This window comes from Giraffa tippelskirchi, chromosome 8, assembly GCF_054371585.1.
Source record: "Giraffa tippelskirchi isolate mGirTip1 chromosome 8, T2T-mGirTip1v1.2.pri, whole genome shotgun sequence".
Lineage (NCBI taxonomy): Eukaryota > Metazoa > Chordata > Mammalia > Artiodactyla > Giraffidae > Giraffa > Giraffa tippelskirchi.
Window position 1 is genome coordinate 117,546,622 of NC_137282.1, and position 19,678 is coordinate 117,566,299.

General features: G+C 42.8%; 1 pseudogene across 1 annotated transcript; it reads left to right on the forward strand.

The window, feature by feature from the left end:
• The first annotated feature begins 15,843 nt into the window (after positions 1-15,843).
• Positions 15,844-17,571, forward strand: LOC145517795 (elongation factor 1-alpha 1 pseudogene; annotated as a pseudogene). The gene has a single exon (XR_014062335.1). The product of XR_014062335.1 is annotated as an elongation factor 1-alpha 1 pseudogene (transcript).
• The last annotated feature ends 2,107 nt before the right edge of the window (positions 17,572-19,678 follow it).

The window sequence follows — 19,678 nt, forward strand, 5'->3', positions numbered from 1 at the left end:
TTGTCACTAACAGCAACCATTAAAATCTAGACAAGACTTCCCTGGTGGTCCACTGGTTAAGAATTTGCCTGCCAATGCAGGGGACAATAGTTCCATCCCATGTCTGGGAGGATTCCACATGCTTCAGGGCAACTAAGCCCATGTGCCACAACTACTAAGCTCATGTACCACAACTACTGAGCCCAAGCACCCTAAAGCCCATGAGCTGCAACTACTGAGTCCAACTGCTGCAACTATTGAAGGCCAAGCCTCAATGAGACGCTCACACACCACAACTAGAGAAAGCCAGCACACAACAAAGAGCCCAGCCAAAAACAAATTAAAACTAAAAAAAAACTAGACAAATTACCAATATACAAAATCACATTTTAAAGATGTCAAAGGGCTGTGGCAGTAATGAAGACTGGATGGACCAAACAAATCTCAGAGAGGACAGACTAGTTTAGAAGAGACCTGTCAGATTGGCAGCTGATATATTGCCCCAGGGACATTTGCCAAATCCAGCCATGGGTTGAGGATCAGGACTTGGCCCAGGCAGATAAACACTAGGCAGGGAAAGGGCAACCATCAAAGCTTTCTACTGCTCCTTAGAGCCGGAATGACAAAATCAGAATAAGGAGCCTCAAACACATCTGATTTTCTTGACTACGCTGCACTGACTCCAAAGGTTAGGAGTACAGGAAGATAAATGAGCTAGTCTAAAAGCTTTTGCAAGTCAAATAAAATCTGATGCATATGCTAGGTCAAAAAACAAGTCTTAATAAAGGTAACAGGGCTGAAATGCTATTAAGTGTGTTTTCCAGCCACAATGGAATTAAATTAGAAATCAGAAATATGGGACTTCCCTGGTGGTCCAGTGGCTAAGATGCCATGCTCCCAAAGCAGGGGGCTAACTTAGGTTCAATCCCTGGTCAAGAAACTAGACCCCCACAAGCCATAACTAAAGAACCCACATGTTGCAACTAAGACTAAAAATAAATTTTTTAAAAAGTCAGTAACAGAAAGAAATCTGAAAATTCCTCAAATATCTTGAAATTAAACAACATATCTCCAAATAACTCATGGGTCAAAGAAGAAATCACAAGAGAATTAGAAAACATCTTAAACTGACATAACAGGTCAAAATTCCTGGGATGTAGCTAAAAAAGAAAGCTTAGAGAGAAATATACACCTTTAAATACTTATATCAGAAAAGAAGAAAGACCTCAATCACTAGCCTAACCTTCTACCTTAATAAACTAGAAAGAGACCAACAATAGAAAGAAGTATCAAAGATCTCTTTGAAAAAGAGCATAACCAAATGTCTGATAAAGATATGGAGGACCCTCAGCTTTCCCAGTCATGGAAAATGCAAATGAAATCCACAACGTGACACAAACCCAGAATGGCTAAAATAAAAAAGACGGAAAACTATCACATACAGGTGATAATGCAGAACAACTAGAATGCTCACACATTGGTGATGGGGTGTAAATAGGAATGCCTACTTTGGAGATCTGTTTAGTCTTATCGACTAAAGCTGAAATACATATACCTGATGAACCAGCAATTCCACCTCTAGTGACATACTAAACAGGAATGCCTACTATGCTATGCCTACTATGCTCACCAAAAGCCATGTACCAGAACACTTCGAAATAGGGAGCAGAACAAGAAACAAAATTTAGCCAAATGCTCATCAAAATTAAAATCAATAAATAAAATGCAGTATGTCATATCACGAAATACTATTCAAGATACTACATGGCAGTGAACAAACTACAACAACATACAACCACACAAATGAATGTTGCCTCCAAAAGGTTGAGCATAAGAAGATAGAGACAACGACAAAAATACATACTCTATGACTGTTTGCATATAAAATACAAAAACTGACAAGATATATTCTTTTAGCAATCAGAATTGTGGTTTCTGTTAGTGAGGGTATAGGTAGTGACTGGAAACAGGAATCAGGGAATTTTCTTTTTTTAATTATGTATTTATTTTTGGCTATACTGGGTCTTCGTTGCTGCGAAGGGAGGGTGCTCTCTTCAATAGTTGGGGCTCACAGGCTAACTGCCCCGAGGCAGGTGGAATCTTCCTGGACCAGGGATCGAACCCATGTCCCCTGCACTAACAGGCTAATTCTTTTTGTTTTTCTTTCTCACTCTCTTATTTTTAAATATTTATTTATTTATTTATTTGGCTGCATTGGGTGTTAGTTGCGGGTTGGGTCTTAGTTGCAGTATGTGTGCATGCCCTGTGGCACGTGGGATCTTAGTTCACTGATCAGAGATCGAACACACTTCCCCTGCATTGCAAGATGGATTCTTAACCACTGGACCACCAGGGAAGTCTGGGAAGTTTCTTGAGTGTTAATAATGTTCTGGTTTTATTGTGCTAGTTGCACTAGTATATCTATTTTCTGAAAATCCATTGAGCTATATCCTTATTATACGTTTGTATTTCTATATGCATATAATACAATCAATTAAAGTTTTCAAAAGATTGTGCAGCAAGTGAATGATAGGATTCATATCCAGCAGGTCAGACTGAAGAGACTGAATCCTAAGTCTTAAATTTAGAGTTGGGTTACACCATTCTGTAGAATAGTTGAGGGGAAATAAATTAAGTATATCCCTACACTAGTCAGGGTTCTCCAGAGAGACAGAACATTAGGATGTACAGGTATATATACATATACACAGAGAGAGAGAAAGGTTTTTTATTTTTGTTTTTAAGAAATCATCTCATGCAGTTCTGGGGGCTAGCTAGCTGGAACTCTGTAAGGCAGGCCAGCAGGTTGCACACTCAGGGAGGAGCTGAGTTGAGTCTGAAATCTGAAGTCCATCTGGAGGCAGAATTCCATCCTCCTCAAGGGACCTCTGTCTTTTTTCTCTGAAGGCTTTCAACTCACTGGATGGTGTCCATCCACATTACATGGTGCAATCTGCTTCAATTAAAGCCAACTGATTTAAATGATAATTTCATCTTTTTAAAAAAGTCTTCACAGAAACTTTTATATTGGCTTTTGACCAAATATCTGAGTACTGTGGTCTGGCCAAGTTGATGCATAAAATTAACCATAACAATCCCTGACAATTCAAAACTATTTAGACAATAGCACTATAAGAGGGGTTGGGGAGGGAAGACTGTGGACAAGAGAAAAAAATAAGGGAAGGAGAGCATGCTAACACATTTATCTTGTTCAGGAGGAAGATGGAGATAATAACAAGTTTAAGAAATTATTACGGAAGATACCTACCAATATTTGTCTTAGTTAAAACAGAACGCATGTATTTCAAGCCGACAGAACAAAATTCAATTCAATGGAAGACGGGAAAGGAAAAAAATAAAATTTATTAAACATTAAATAAGATAGAAATAAATCCATATTTAATAGTAATTTTAGTTTCAATGACGGTAAACTCACTGTTCAAAAGACAGACTATAAGATATGATTTTTAAAATATCAAGCAAATATATTTTCTATAAGTGACTGACAGAACTTATGTCTATAAATAGCTGTAAAATTTTCGAAAAAGAAGAGCGAAGAAGAGGTATTCAAGAAGCAATCATTAAGCCATATTTTTAAAGACAATACTAAATCCAGTGTGTTGGTATTAAGGAACAAATAAACCAATGAAATAGAATTGAGAGCTTAGAAACAGACCCATATACACACAGGAATTTGTTAGTTAATAGTAAATGGAAATGGATGGATTTTCTTAGAGATTATGTTGGGAAAATCCAGTTTACTGTATAATGAAAATTAAGATTGGCTCTGTATATTAGACCATATGCAATGGTGAATTATGGAAAAATTAAAGCATAAATATGAAAGGCAAAACCACAAAGTTAATAGAAAATAATACCTGTGTGATCTGTAAGGAGGGTCCAGTTAAAATTCTAAAAGCAGATATCACGTGGGGAAAAGTATTTCATTTGACTCTACAAAAATCATAGATTTTATAGACAAGATATACAGATGACAAATTGAAAAAAGACACTCAACAATAATTAAAGTTGATAAGAAATTAATATCTAAGACACTCAAAAACTGCTTCAAAGTCAAGAAGAACAGGAAACCCAAAAGAGAACTGAACAAATGATATACTCAGAAATTTACAGAAGAGGAAACTTGAGTGGATAATATACAAAAAAAAAAGGGGGGAGGATAAAAACTACATTTACTAGTAATGAATGAAATGCAAACTATAACTAGTTATCTCTTCAGATTAGCAAAATTTAGAAAGTCCCAAAATACAAAGTGTTGACAAGGCTATAAGAAAACAATCACCAAACAGTCTTGCACCGCTGCTGGGAGAGACAGCCAGAAGAGCAAGAGGGGAGAGCGATCTGGCGGAACTTCCATCCTTCATCAGTTCTAAAATATACATTTTTGTGTGTGCAATCCTGCAGATGAGTCCGTGTCCATTCATCTGATTCCCAATGGACCTTAAAGTCATCATCTTATTGAAGCCATCATCTTGCCCTACCCACTCATTCCACCCCTCCTCTTTCCTTCCAGTGAAGTCCCTACTAGTTTAGGCATCACCATCTACTCAGTCACCCCCTAAGAAGGAAACTTGACAGTCAAACTGTACTGTTCCCACTCCCTCACTGTCACTCCTCAGCCAGTTACCAGTGTGTGTGTGTGTGTTAGTTGCTCAGTCGTGTTCAACTCTCTGCGCCCCCATGGACTGTAGCCCGCCTGGCTCCTCTGTCCATGGGATTCTCCAGGCAAGACTACTGGAATGGGTTGCCATGCCTCCTCCAGGGGCTCTTCCCGACCCAGGGATCCAACCTGCGTATCCTGCATTGCAGGCGGATTCTTTGCTGTCTGAGCCTCGGCAACTTGAGAGTCAACTTGTATTGTTTCCACTCCCTCACCCTTCAGTCCGTTACCAGAATAACATTAATACTAATATTTTTTTTATGTGACTATTTTTCTCAACGTTGAGATCTTACTATTATTGATACAATTTTGTGTCTATTTTATTAATCATAGGAAATAAGCGTTTGTCTAATCATTAAAAACGTCTTACAAGCAATATGAAATATAGTTTCAAAATTACCCCCTTTAGAGGGGAATTTTAGCTGCTAGGTGAACACCTTTATATTAAAGTGTGAGGGATTCAGAGGACAAGAGAATAGTACAGATGAGATGAGACTGGCCACGTGTTTGATAATTCTTGAAGCTAAATGATGGATTTATGAGGATTATTATACTATTTCTTCCACTTCTGTGTATGTTTGAAATTTTCCAGAATAAAAAAGTTTTTAAAAAGTGTAATGGATTTGATATTTCTCAGAGAAGCCCTCATAAGGGCATTTCCTCAGAGTACTGACTCTTGGGAAGGTCATATGGTGTAAGGGGTGTTGTTTACCATCTAGGGCTGTGTTTTCAGATGCTAATACCAGTGTGTCTTTACCAGCTCATAACCTGGGAAGTTTCCTTCTCTGAGATTCAACTTTCCTTATCTGTAAGGTGAGGATGATAATATCTCCCTTACAGGAATATTAAGAAGATTAAAAAGAGCCAGACCCCTTCCCCCCCCCCCAAAAAACGAATGCATCCCATTGGTACAAAACACTAAATGCAAACTACTCTAAAGTGACAGAAAGCCAGTCGCTGGTTACAGAGGCTGGGAGGGTAAAACGGTGGGATTGCTGCGGGGCTGATAGACAGGCTGTCTATGCTGTGATGATGGCTTCATGCACAAACGCATACATTAAAATTTTTCTAATTGTACACTTAAAAAAAGAGAAGATTAAAAGTAATATGATGTGTCAAGGGGAAGTCCCTGCCTTTTCAGTGCCTGGGACTCTGAGCTTTCACTGCCAGGGCCCAGGTTTGATCCCTTGTGGCTACCTACTCCAGTAGTCTTGCCTGGAGAATTTCATGGACAGAGGAGCCTGGCAGGCTATAGTCCATGAGGTCACAAAGAGTAGGACACGACTGAGCAACTAAGACTTTCACTACTTTTTTCACACTTGGGGAACTAAAGTCTTGTAGGCCATGAGGTAGGGCCCCCCCAAAAAAAAGCTATTGTGAACTTAATAGAAATAGTCTACCACTTAGCTCTATACTCTAGGAAACTGTAAGGGCTCCATGACTACCAATCACCATCCCCCTTTTCATCATCATGGTAATTAAAGGTTAAGAGAAGCAGACACTTCTAAAGACTGGTTACATCTCCTGCTGTTAAAATGGCATCTCAGAGCTTGCTGTCTTGGCTTATTTGATCCTGCATATTTCTGTTTCAATTAATCCTTAACTGTTTTTTGAAATGCAGGACTATTTTGCTTTCCAAAGTGAGTATTTTTTAAATATATTTATTTTTATTTATTTATCTGGCTGCGCCAAGTCTTAGTTGCAATGTGTGGGATCTTCAATCTTCATTGCAGCACATGGGATCTTCACTTGCAGCATGCAAATGCTTAATTGTGGCATGTGGGATCTAGTTCCCTGACCAGGGATCAAACCTGGGCCCCTGTACTGGGAGTAGAGTCTCAGCTACTGGACCACCAGGGAAGTCACCAAAGGGAGCATTTAATTAATGTTTTCATACATTCTGCTTCCTACCCATCTAATCCTTGAGAAACTTTAAAAATCTAATCACCAACTGTGGTCTCAAGTCACATGTGAGAAAATAATGGTGTGGGCTAAATACTATACTATAAAATGGTTACCAGAAGCTTGGCTTCTATGTACACCAGTGCCAAATCAAATCTCCGAGACAGAGTCTTGGGTGAAGTAGAAAAGGATAGTATTGCTTTGCCAAGCAAAGGGGACACAGCGGGCTTCTGTCTTGAAAAGCTTTGTGTCCCAATCCAGGATGATTTGATGAAGGGTTTTATGACAATGATTCAAAGGTGGGTCTCTCGAAAAATTAGGGTGTAAGTAGGGCTTGCACTCCCTTAGTCTCAGGTAGCCTCAGGCCTCCTAGTCTTGATGAACTTCTCATCCCTTTACTCTTGCCTCAGATGGTTTCTTGGCTGCTCCTCCCTTAAATAGCAACTGTTGGAATCTTCTGTCTAGAAATCAGGGAAGGTCCTGGAGGCTGGAGTCTTGCCTACAAGAAATGGGGAGAGAAAGACTTCAGAACCAGGGAGCCCCACAGGACCCTGCTCTATTTCAAGATAAGAAGAAACAGAACTGGATTAGCTGAGTACCAACTGTGAGCCAAAATTTGGGCTAGATGTTTTTTTTCACCAAAATCCTGCAATGTAGGTACATTTCTCCTTCCTGGCAGATGAGGCAAACTTGGCTCAAAGAGGGGAAGAAAGTTGTCCACAGTCACACAGCCAGGAAGTGACAAAGTGAGAAATGGAAGTGAATTCTCTCAGATTTCAAAGCCCTGGCTTCTTCTATTCTATCATGCTGCTTCCAGAACACCCATTGCCCAGAAAAGCTCAGATAATGGTATTTACTGAGCACTCACTGGATGCCCAGTGCTAATTCTGTTCCTGCATTATCTCATTTAATGCTCACACCAACCCTGTGAAGTGGGTAAGGGTGCCATTCCTATTTAACAGAAGAGGAAACTGAGGCTCAGCGAAGTCAAGCCCCCTGCTCAAGGTTGCACTGCTGTGAAGTGTCATGATTGTGAAACAAGAAGAAAAGGGGCAGTGTACACCCTTTAAAAGAAAGATATAGTCATAGGACATGACAAAAACTTGTTAGAACTAAATAGATCCAAGATGGCAGAAGATTTGACTTCCAATGGACCTTGGGCCTCATTATACACTCATAATGCATTAACCTAAACTAAGTGACACACCCACTGGTGCCATGACAGTTCTAAGGCTGATCATCAAAGGTCAAAAAGTAGGTGGTGGCCCAGTTCCTGGAAATCCCCATCCCATTTCCTAAATAGTTAAAATAAACCTCCTCCTCATTAGCCTATGAGATTACCCAGCCCATAAAAATGAACCACCCATATTTCAGTGCCTCTCACCTTCTGAGATGGCCCACACTCTGTCTGTGGAGTGTGTTTCTCTCTAAATAAATCCACTTCTTACTTATCACTTTGTCTCTCACTGAATTCTTTCGACAATGAGACATCAAGAACCTGAGCTTCATTAAGTCATGAGACCAGATGTCTGAGCTCAGTTGAAAGACTGTATGTCCAAGCCCCAATCTGAGCTACACGTTTTCATTTGGGATTCTAACCCATGTCTACTGGATACCAAAGAGCAAGCCCGGAACCACCTCATGCCATCCTCTTGTCATCCCTGCCTCTCACATTTCACTGGAAACATCTGGTTGAAAAAAGAAAATAGATTCTTATATCCCAAGTTCTTCAGATATCATACTGATTCCTTTGCTCAGTCCATAGTTGGTGAACTTGTAGTGAACACTCTAGGAATCAAGTGGAGACAAAGATGAAGGCCTCTGCAATACAAACACTGTGGTGACCATCATTATCCAACTACAGAATCTCAGAAGCCAAGCCTGGCTGCACAGCCACATTTTCTAGGCTTCCGCATTGCCCCATGCTGACAGCCATCCAAGCAGAGATGGTATCAGTGACTTGCATTACAATGAATCAAAATGTCTTCAAGCCTGAAGTCCTTTTCCAGAAATATTGGGCAAAAGGCTAAATCTTTTCTCCAAGCTTCTCTCCCTTAAGCTTAGGATCTGCTTTCAACTCCGAGATGGGTTTCTAAGAAGCAGGACAGACTAGCACCATCTGTGCCCCCAGCTAGGAGAGGAGGTCGATGACACTGGTCAGGGACATAACAGGCAGGTTGCCTTGCCCTAAGGTGGGGACAGCTCTGTGATCCCAGGTGTCCTGCAGAGTGCCCAGGAAGATAAGGCTAAAGGAGGCATCCACTGAGACCACGTTCTGACTAGGCTTTTTGCCAGCTTCGTCTGGCTTTCTCATTCACGTTTTTTTTGTTGTTGTTGTTCCCTCAAAAAATGGCTTAATCAATGAATACCATCTCAGGTTCAGCTTCTAGTGAAACCAACCTGAACAGTTGGTACCAGAAGTGGTCCTAGGAAACAAACTGTATGTTGCTTTCCTGTGACTGCTGATTTTCACCTTCAGTGAACACAATGCAGTAAAAGTTGGAGGGGGTGCATGCACTGAAATAGTATCTGTAGCATCTGAGGTCTGGGGGAAATGGTCACCAAATAGACCTCAGAATCAGGAGGCTCTTGCTCAGCACTGCTGATTTGTTAAAGAGAGAAAATGCGAGATTCACTGATCAACAAATTCAGAGGGTCTGCTGGTGTGTGTGTGTGTGTTTAGTCACTCAGTTGTGTCTGACTCTTTGTGACCTTGTGGGCTATAGCCCAGCAGGCTCCTCTGTCTAAGGAATTTTGCAGATTAGAATAGTGGAGTGGGTTGCCATTTCCTACTCCAGGGGATCTTTCTGGCCCAGGGATCGAACCCGAGTCTCCTGCACTGGCAGGAGGAGGCTTCACCTCCAGGGGCTGCTCGGCAGGGAGAGCACACAGCAGGCAAGGGGCTGAGTCCCAAGAGCTTCAGAGAAGACCGGTGCTGGGCGGTGCATCCTCTTACACTGAGACAGAGCACAGAAGGGAAGGGGAAGGACCTGTTTCTTGGGAGGGGCTACCTGAAGAGATCAGTGCAAACAGAGAAAAACAACACAATGGGAAAGACTAGAGATCACTTCAAGAAAACTAGAGATGCCAAGCAAACATTTCATGCAAAGATGGGCACAATAAAGGACAGAAATGGCACAGACCTAACAGAAGGAGAAGATATTAAGAAGAGGTGGCAACAATACACAGAAGAACTATATAAAAAAGATCTTAATTACCCATATAACCATGATGGTGTGATCACTCACCTAGAGCCAGACATCCTGGAATGTGAAGTCAAGCAGGAAGCATCACTATGAACAAACCTAGGGGAGGTGATGCAATTCCAGCTGAGCTATTTCAAATCTAAAAGATGATGCTGTGAAAGTGCTGCACTCAATATGCCAGCAAATCTGAAAAACTCAGCACTGGCCAAAAGACTGGAAAAGGTCAGTTTTCATTCCAATCCCAAAGAAAGGCAATGCCAAAGAATGCTCAAACTACCACACAAGTGCACTCATCTCACACGCTAGTAAAGTAATGCTCAAAATTCTCCAAGCCAGGCTTCAGCAATACGTGAACTATGAACTTCCAGGTGTTCAAGCAGGTTTTAGAAAAGGCAGAGGAACCAGAGATTCAATTGCCAACATCCTCTGGATCATCAGAAAAGCAAGAAAGTTCCAGAAAAACATCTACTTCTCCTTTATTAACTATGCCAAAGCCTTTGACCGTGTAGATCACAACAAACTGTGGAAAATTCTGAAAGAGATGGGAATACCAGACCATCTGACCTGCCTCTTGAGGAATCTGTATGCAGGCCAAAAAGCAACAGTTAGAGCTGGACATGGAACAACAGACTGGTTCCGAATAGGAAAAGTAGTACATCAAAGCTGTATGTTGTCACCCTGCTTATTTAACTTATATGCAGAGTACATCATGAGAAATGCTGGGCTGGATGAAGCACAAGCTGGAATCAAGGTTGCCCAGAGAAATATCAGTAACCTCAGATATGCAGATGACACCACCCTTGTGGCAGAAAGCAAAGAGGAGCTAAAGAGCTTCCTGATGAAAGTGAAATAGGAGAAGGAAAAAGCTGGCTTAAAACTCAACATTCAAAAAACGAAGATCATGGCAAATAGATCAGAGGCAAATAGAGGACAAAACAATGGAAACAGTGACAGACTTTATTTTCTTGGGCTCCAAAATCACTGCAGGGGTTTCCTCATAGCTCAGTTGGTTAAAAAATTCACCTGCAATGCAGGAAACCCTGGTTCAATTCCTGGGTCAGGAAGATCCACTGGAGAAGGGATTGGCTACTCACTCCAGTATTCTTGGGCTTGTCTTGTGGCTCAGCTGGTAAAGAATCCTCCTGCAATGTGGAAGACCCGGGTTCAATCCCTAGGTTGGAAAGATCCCCTGGAGAAGGGAAAGGCTACCGACTCCAGTATTCTGACCTGGAGAATTCCATGGACTGTACAGTCCATGGGGTTGCAAAGAGTCAGACATGACTGAGGAACTTTCACTTCACTTCAAAATCACTGCCAACGGTGACTGCAGCCATGAAATTAAAAGACGCTTGCTTCTTGGAAAAAAAGCTATGACAAACCTAGACAGCATATTGAAAAGCAAAGACATTACTTTGCCAACAAAGGTCCATCTAGTTACAGCTATGGTTTTTCTAGTAGTCATGTATGGATGTGAGAGTTGGACAATAAAGAAGGCTGAGCACTGAGGAAGTAATGCTTTTGCACTGTGGTGCTGGAGAAGACTCTTGAGAGTCCCTTGGACTGCAAGGAGATCAAACCAGTCAATTCTAAAGGAAGTCAGTCCTGAATATTCATTGGAAGGTCTGATACTGAAGCTGAAGTTCCAATACTTTGGCCACCTGATGCAAAGAACTGATTCATTGGAAAAGATCCTGGTGCGAGGAAAGATTGAAGGCAAGAGGGGATGGGGACAACAGAGGATGAGATGGTTGGATGGCATCACTGACATGATGGACATGAGTTTGAGCAAGCTCTGGGAGTTGGTGATGGACAGGGAAGTCTGGAATGCTGCAGTGACTGAACTGAACTAAACCTGAAGAGATATACCCAGATACTCCTGAACCCTCCAGGCCTGCAGACAACTCCCTGTTCCCTTGGTGGAAGACAGAGCCCCTCCCTACCCTATTTTGCTTGAAAATTGAATTTGGGAAAAAAATTCAGGAAAGATCAAAAGGAGAATCCAGTCCATATGTCCTACCAACCTCCCAGAATCCACCTCGATGGATTCCATCTTGGCTGAGCAAAGCAAGCCCCACCAGGAAGGACCTTCAGTCAGAGTGACTGGCCAGAGACAATCTGGAAAGCCACCATAAACCCTGAGGCTGTCAGCCACATGGCAGAGCAGTCCTCCTGGCTTCCCCTACCCTGCTGCTCTCTGCCCAGGCACCCCTTCCCAATAAAGTCTCTTGCTTTGTCAGCATGTGTGTCTCCTTGGACAATTCATTTCCAGAGTGTTAGACAAGAGCCCATTCTCAGACCCTGGAATCAGTCCCCCTTCCTGTAACAAAATGAGGCAGGTGCTTGACAAAGCAATATTGCCCTCCTAGGGCTTTGCCCCACCTCCTTTCCTAGCCACCAGCCTGATAACCAGAATAAAACCTTAGCAAGGACCAACTCAGGAAATGCTAGGCCTGCTGAGAAAAGAAAGGGATTATATATCAGACCTGGCCAATATACATAAGGCCAAACTATCAGACCTGGCCAATATACATAAGGCCAAACTGTCTGTGGAAGATTCCAAGAGTGATGGATCAAGGTGGGGACTGAGATATAAACTGGATAAGCAGTTTGCTGATGTGGAAGAGTTCTCCCCAGTGATATAGGATTTAACACCCTACCAAGGGCCCCTGCTTTCCTAGTGGTAAATATCTTCCTGCAATGCAGAGACCCCTGTTTGATCCCTGGGTTGGGAAGATCCCCTAGAGAAGGGAATGGCAACCCACTCCATTATTCTTGTCTGGAGAATCCTACAGAGAGAGAAGCTTGGCAGGCTACAGTCCAGGGGGTTGCAGAGAGTCAGACACTACTGAGTAACTAACATAACATTTAAAGAGCCCCCAGAGGATGGTTCCAATATGTTGATGGGACAGCACTTGAAAGATTGGGAAAAGCAATGATACAAACTGAACAATGTAGAGAGACCAGGCCACTGCAAACTGGAGGAGAGAACAGAAAGGCTCAGAGGAGTGAGCATGCTAGAACATGCCTACTATATAAGACAGGAAAACCCACCAGCTGTCCATGCTCCTTAGGAAGGCCTGGAGGACTCTCCATTCATCAGAGAGGTAAGAACTGGGTTGGTGAGGAGGCAAGAGTATCATGAGAAGCTTAATAGTGGCTGTTACAGAAATGAAGAACTTGGAGAATAAAATTCTAGAGTAGCAAAGACCAATGGAAGCACTCAACTCTAAGAAACAAGATGGTGCAATTACCATAGCGGGCAGCAAGGTCGGAAGAGCAGCCAGGAGGCTCGCCCTGCCAGGTCCCCCAGTAGGGACCAGGCAAGTGACACCCCAAACATGGTGATCTTGGGGACAAATTAGGACTCCAACTAGTTCTGCTTAATATATCCAATCAAAAGACATTAAGAATAGAACTTTCCTCATGGTCCAGTAAAGAATCTGCCTGTTGATGCAGGAGACACAGGTTCAATCCCTGGTCTGGGAAGATTCCACATAATGTGAGGCAACTAAGTCTGTACGCCCCAACTACTAAGCCAGTGAGCTCTAGAGCCCACACACCACAACTACTGAGCCCAAGTGTTGCAACTACTGAAGTCCATGTGCCTAAAGCCTGTGCTCCACAGCAAGAGAAGCCACTGCAGTAAGAAGCCCAGGCACTACCATGAAGGGTGACCCCCACTCACCACAACAAGAGAAAGGCCGCACGAAACAACAGAGACCCCGTGCAACCAAAAATTAATAAATCTTTTTTTTTAAAGAAAAAAAGAGGAAGTAGGTTTATTGGTTTAAGTACTTAAAAATCCAAATCTGACACGTTCAGTTCAGTCGCTCAGTCATGTCCGACTCTGCGACCCCATGAATCACACCACGCCAGGCCTCTCTGTCCATCACCAACTCCCGGAGTTTACCCAAACCCATGTCCATCGAGTCGGTGATGCCATCCAGCCATCTCATCCTCTGTTGTTCCCTTTTCCTCCTGCCCCCAGTCTTTCCCAGCATTAGGGCCTTTTCCAATGAGTCAACTCTTCGCATGAGGTGGCCAAAGTATTGGAGTTTCAGCTTCAACATCAGTCCTTCCAATGAACTCTCAGGACTGATCTCCTTTAGAAACTCAAATGACATAATGAGCGTGGGGGTCTCCAGTTACACTGGCAGCACTCCGTAGTAAATTCTCTCTAGACGGTTGAGGCAGAAGCAGGTTTATATCCCCAGAGCTTACCATCCCTGGGGAGAAAAACGCAGATGAAAGCACCAACATAGAGACTTGCGGCCCAGCACTGAATCGTGTTGTCATTCTGACCAGAGGAACGGAACATGCTGATTGCCAGGCCTGACTACACACCTGGCTGGACCTGAAGCAGAGACTGAGAGCAGGAGAAGATTTGTTTCTTAACGGAAAACAAGTCTTATTGGGCAGGCAGAACCCATAGATGTCTTCCAAATGCAGCCAAAAGCATGGTACCATGTGGTACCGTGGTACCATGATAAGCCCAATGATCAGATTCCTTTTGTCCTGCCCAAGGCAGGAAGATGGTTTCTGCAGCTCCAATGAGAACTAGGTATGACTTGGGTTCAAGTTCAACATTTTCCTTTTTCCTTCTTCTTACTTCTTCCTTCCCCAACCCATTAACACTGACCCAGACTCCATCCTGTTGAAATAAGAGGCAAACAGAAAGGAAACACAAGGTATCCTATGGGACCTGATTCCTTCAACCTCCCAGGACTTGAAGAACTGCCAGTCCCCAAAATCCTCTTTTCAGGGGAAAGGGAATTGGGGATTATCGAGGTACTTAGGGAAACTGATGGAGAAGATGCCATTTCCAAGCAATGTTTTATACCACTCACTTTATATAATATGGGTGCTCCTTACTAAAAGATTAGGTTAGTAATCTTTGAAAAAATCAACTTAGGGACTTCCCCAGTGGCCCAGTGGCTAACACTTCATGGTCCCAATGCAGGAGTCCTGGGTTCGATCCCTGGCCAGGGAACTAGATCTAACTAAGAGTTTGCATGCTGCAACTAAAGATCTGTCATGCCACAGTGAAGATCAAAGATCCTGGGTGCTGCAAATAAGATCCAGCACAACCAAATAAATATTCTTTAAATCAAGTTAGAATTTAAATCCACTGTGAAAAAGATACTATAATAAAAACTAGCTACCATTTGGGGTTTCCCAGGTGGCTCATATGGTAAAAGAATCCACCTCTGATGCAGGAAACTCAGGTTCGATCCCTGGGTCAGGGAGATGCCCTGGAGAAGGGAATGGTAACCCACTCCAGTATTCTTGCCTGGAGAATCCCATGAACAGAAGAGCCTGGCGGGCTACAGTCTATGGGGTAACAAAGAGTTGGATACAAATATGTGAACCGTGAACTTCCAGATGTTCAAGTTGGTTTTAGAAAAGGCAGAGGAACCAGAGATCAAATTGCCAACATCTGCTGGATCATCACAAAAGCAAGAGAGTTCCAGAAAAACATCTATTTCTGCTTTATTGACTATGCCAAAGCCTTTGACTGTGTGGATCACAATAAACTGTGGAAAATTCTGAAAGAGATGGGAATACCAGACCACCTGACCTGTCTCTTGAGAAATCTGTATGCAGGTCAGGAAGCAACAGTTAGAACTGGACATGGAACAACAGACTGGTTCCAAATAGGAAAAGGAATATGTCAAGGCTGTATATTCTCACCCTGCTTATTTAACTTATATGCAGAGTACATCATGAGAAACGCTGGGCTGGAAGAAGCACAAGCTGGAATCAAGATGGCCGGGAGAAATATCAATAACCTCAGATATGCAGATGACACCACCCTTATGGCAGAAAGGGAAGAGGAACTAAAAAGCCTCTTGATGAAAGTTAAAGAGGAGAGTGAAGAAGTTGGCTTAAAACTCAACATTAGGAAAACTAAGATCATGGCATCTGGTCCCATCACTTCATGGCAAATAGATGGGGAAACAGTGGAAACAGTGTCAGACTTTATTTTTTTGGGCTCCAAAATCACTGCAGATGGTGATTGCAGCCATGAAATTAAAAGATGCTTAGTCAGCTTTTTCACAACGGGTTTGCCGCCAGGACACAGGTGTCGTGAAAACCACCGTTAAACCTAAGCCAAAATGGGAAAGAAGAAGACCCACATCAACATCGTTGTCATCAGGCACGTAGATTTGGGGAAGTCCATCACAACCGGCCATCTGATCTACAAATGTGGCGGGATCGACAAGAGAACAATTGAAAAGTTCGAGCAGGAGGCTGCTGAGATGGGAAAGGGCTCCTTCAAATATGCCTGGGTCTTGGACAAACTGAAAGCTGAACGTGAGCGTGGTATCACCACTGATATCTCCCTGTGGAAATTTGAGACAAGCAAGTACTATGTTACCATCATTGATGCCCCAGGACACAGAGACTTCATCAGAAACATGATTACAGGGACATCCCAGGCTGACTGTGCTATCCTGATTGTTGCTGCTGGAGTTGGTGAATTTGAAGCCAGTATCTCCAAGAACGGGCAGAACCATGAGCATGCCCTTCTAGCTTACACTCTGGGTGTGAAACAATTAATTGTTGGAGTTAGCAAAATGGATTCCACTGAGCCAGAATGGATTCCACCCTACAGCCAGAAGAGATACGAGGAAATTGTTAAGGAAGTCAGCACCTACATTAAGAAAATTGGCTACAACCCCAACACAGGAGCATTTGTGCCAATTTCTGGCTGGAATGGTGACAACATGCTGGAGCCAAGTGCTAACATGCCATGGTTCAAGGGATGGAAAGTCACCCGTAAGGATGGCAATGCCAGCGGAACCACCCTGCTTGAAGCTCTGGATTGCATCCTGCCACCAACTCGCCCAACTGACAAACCCTTGCATTTGCCTCTCCAGGATGTCTATAAAATTGGTGGTATTGGTACTGTTCCTGTGGATTGTGTGGAGACTGGTGTTCTCAAACCTGGCATGGTGGTCACCTTTGCTCCATTCAATGTAACAACTGAAGTAAAGTCTGTAGAAATGCACCATGAAGCATTGAGTGAAGCCCTTCCTGGGACAATGTGGGCTTCAATGTCAAGAACGTGTCTGTCAAAGATGTTCGTCATGGCAATGTGGCTGGTGACAGCAAAAATGATCCACCCATGGAAGCTGCTGGCTTCACAGCTCAGGTGATTATTTTGAACCATCCAGGCCAAATCAATGCTGGTTATGCACCTGTGCTGGATTGTCACACAGCTCACATTGCTTGCAAGTTTGCTGAGCTGAAGGAGAAGATTGATCATCGTTCTGGGAAAAAGCTGGAAGATGGCCCTTAATTCTTGAAATCTGGTGACGCTGCCATCATTGATATGGTTCCTTGCAAGCCCATGTGTGTTGAGAGCTTCTCTGACTATCCTCCCCTGGGCCGTTTTGCTGTGAGTGACATGAGACAGACAGTCGCTGTGGGTGTCATCAAAGCAGTGGACAAGAAGGCAGCTGGAGCTGGCAAGGTCACCAAGTCTGCCCAGAAAGCTCAGAAGGCTAAATGAATATTATCCCCAATACCTGCCACCCCAGTCTTAATCAGTGGTGGGAGAACAGTCTCAGAACTGTTTGTCTCAATTTGCCAAAGTTTAATAGTAAAAGACTGGTTAATGATAACAACGCATCGTAAAACCTTCAGAAGGAAAGGAGAATGTTTTTGTGGACCATATGTTTTGTGTGTGGCAGTTTAAGTTATTAGTTTTTAAAATCAGTACTTTTAAATGAAAACAACTTGACCAAAAATCTGTCACAGAATTTGAGACCCATTAGAAAAAGTTTAATGAGAAAAAAAAAAAAAGATGCTTAATCCTTGGAAGGAAAGTTATGACCAACCTAGGTAGCATATTAAAAAGCAGAGACATTACTTTGCCAACAAAGGTTCGTCTAGTCAAGGCTATGGTTTTTCCAGTAGTCATGTATGGATGTGAGAGTTGGACAGTGAAGAAAGCTGAGCGCAGAAGAATTGATGCTTTTGAACTGCGGTGTTGGAGAAGACTCTTGAGAGCCCCTTGGACTGCAAGGAGATCCAACCACTCCATCCTAAAGGAGATCAGTCCTGTCATTGGAAGGACTGATGTTGAGGTTGAAACTCCAATACTTTGGCCACCTCGTGCGAAGAGTTGACTCATTGGAAAAGACCCTGATGCTGGGAAGGATTGGGGGCAGGAGGAGAAGGGGACGATGGAGAATGAGATGGCTGGATGGCATCACCAACTCGATGGACATGGGTTTGGGTAGACTCCGGGTGTTGGTGATGGACAGGGAGGCCTGGCGTGCTGCGATTCATGGGGTCGCAAAGAGTCGGACACGACTGAGTGATTGAACTGAACTGAGCATACACACATCATTTATTAAATATCCTCTATTCCCAGGAATATTTAAAAATTCTATGAAGTACATATTATTATCCTCATTTTACAGATAAGAAAACTGAGTCTCAGAACCTACCCTAGGTTCCAATGTCAGTAAGGAACAGATAAGAATTTGAACTCAGGTCTGTTTCCAAAGCCACCATAGTGTTTTCTATCACACACTCTAAAGGAAAGGAATCCCATGGCAATGATTTTTATACTATTATTGATAATGCCTCAGAATATTAATCTTATACATGCAAGTTTTTATATCCAGATTTGGTTACTATGAAGTGTGCCTGTGGGTTATTCTGAAAGTTATTTTGAAAGTATTAAAGTCTTTCAACACTGAGCTTACAGCCAAACATGACTTCGTTCATCCCCTTGAATGTATTCTGTGTTACACTGAGCCTTCCATGTACAGTTTAACATAGTGGTCAAGAGCACTGGCTATGGTGTCAGACTGCAAGATCCAGCTCCAATGAGCTGAATGACCCTAAAATGTAGCTCATTCAGTTAGGGCCTTAGTTTTCCCTTCCATAAAATCAGTGCAATAAGAGGACCCATGTCATGAGATTTTTCTGATAATCAAACAGAGTCATCTAAGTCGAACTCTCACCACCATGCCGGGTACATAATAAGTATTCCATAATCATTCCTACCAGACTGTAAGCAACTTGAAGGCAGGGAGCGTGTGTAATTTTTTTGACCGTTGCAACCCTAGAACTTAGTTCAGGACTTTGTGCCGTTATAGGCACTCAATAAACATTTGTTGAGTAAATGTTTCATTTAAATCAGTTCACTTAACCCTGAACAAATCTATGAAGTAGGGACAGACAATTGACACAATTCTTTTAAATGTAAAATCCATTTAGGTAGTGCTAAGTTCTAGGAAGAAAAACAAAGAGATGCACAGAAAGTAACAGGAAAAGAGGGTAAGATATGTTGTAGAGAGCCAAGAGCTAAATCAAGGGAGGGACAAAGCCAACGGGGGAGTTGTGGGGACAAACTGTTTGTATTGCCCCCAAAATCCACAGATTGAAGCCCTACCCCTTCATGTGCTGTATTTGGAGATAAGGCCACTAGGGAAGCAATTAAAGTGAAATGAGGTCATAAGGACAGGGCTCTGATGCAATAGGGTTAGAGTCCTTGTAAGAAGCAGCACACGAGAGCTTGCCTTTCTGCCCCTCTGTGCACCCACTTGGAGGAGAGGCCACATGAGCACGCGGTGAGATGGAGGCCACCTACAAGCCCAGAGAAGAGGCCTCAGAATGAAACTTACCTCGTCAGCAGCTTAAACTTGCACTTCTCAGCCTCCAGACTGTGAGACATAAGTTTCTAAGTCACCCAGACTGTGGTGTTTTACTATGACTGCTCAAGCTAAAATAGAGCACGTTCTAGGAAAAGGGAACATCAAGTGCAAAGGCCCTGAAGAAAACAGTAAGCTCCTACTGTATAGTACAGGGAAATACACTCAATATCTTGAGATGGACCATAATGGAAAAGAATATTAAAACAGAGATGTCCCTGGTGATCCAGGAGTTAAGA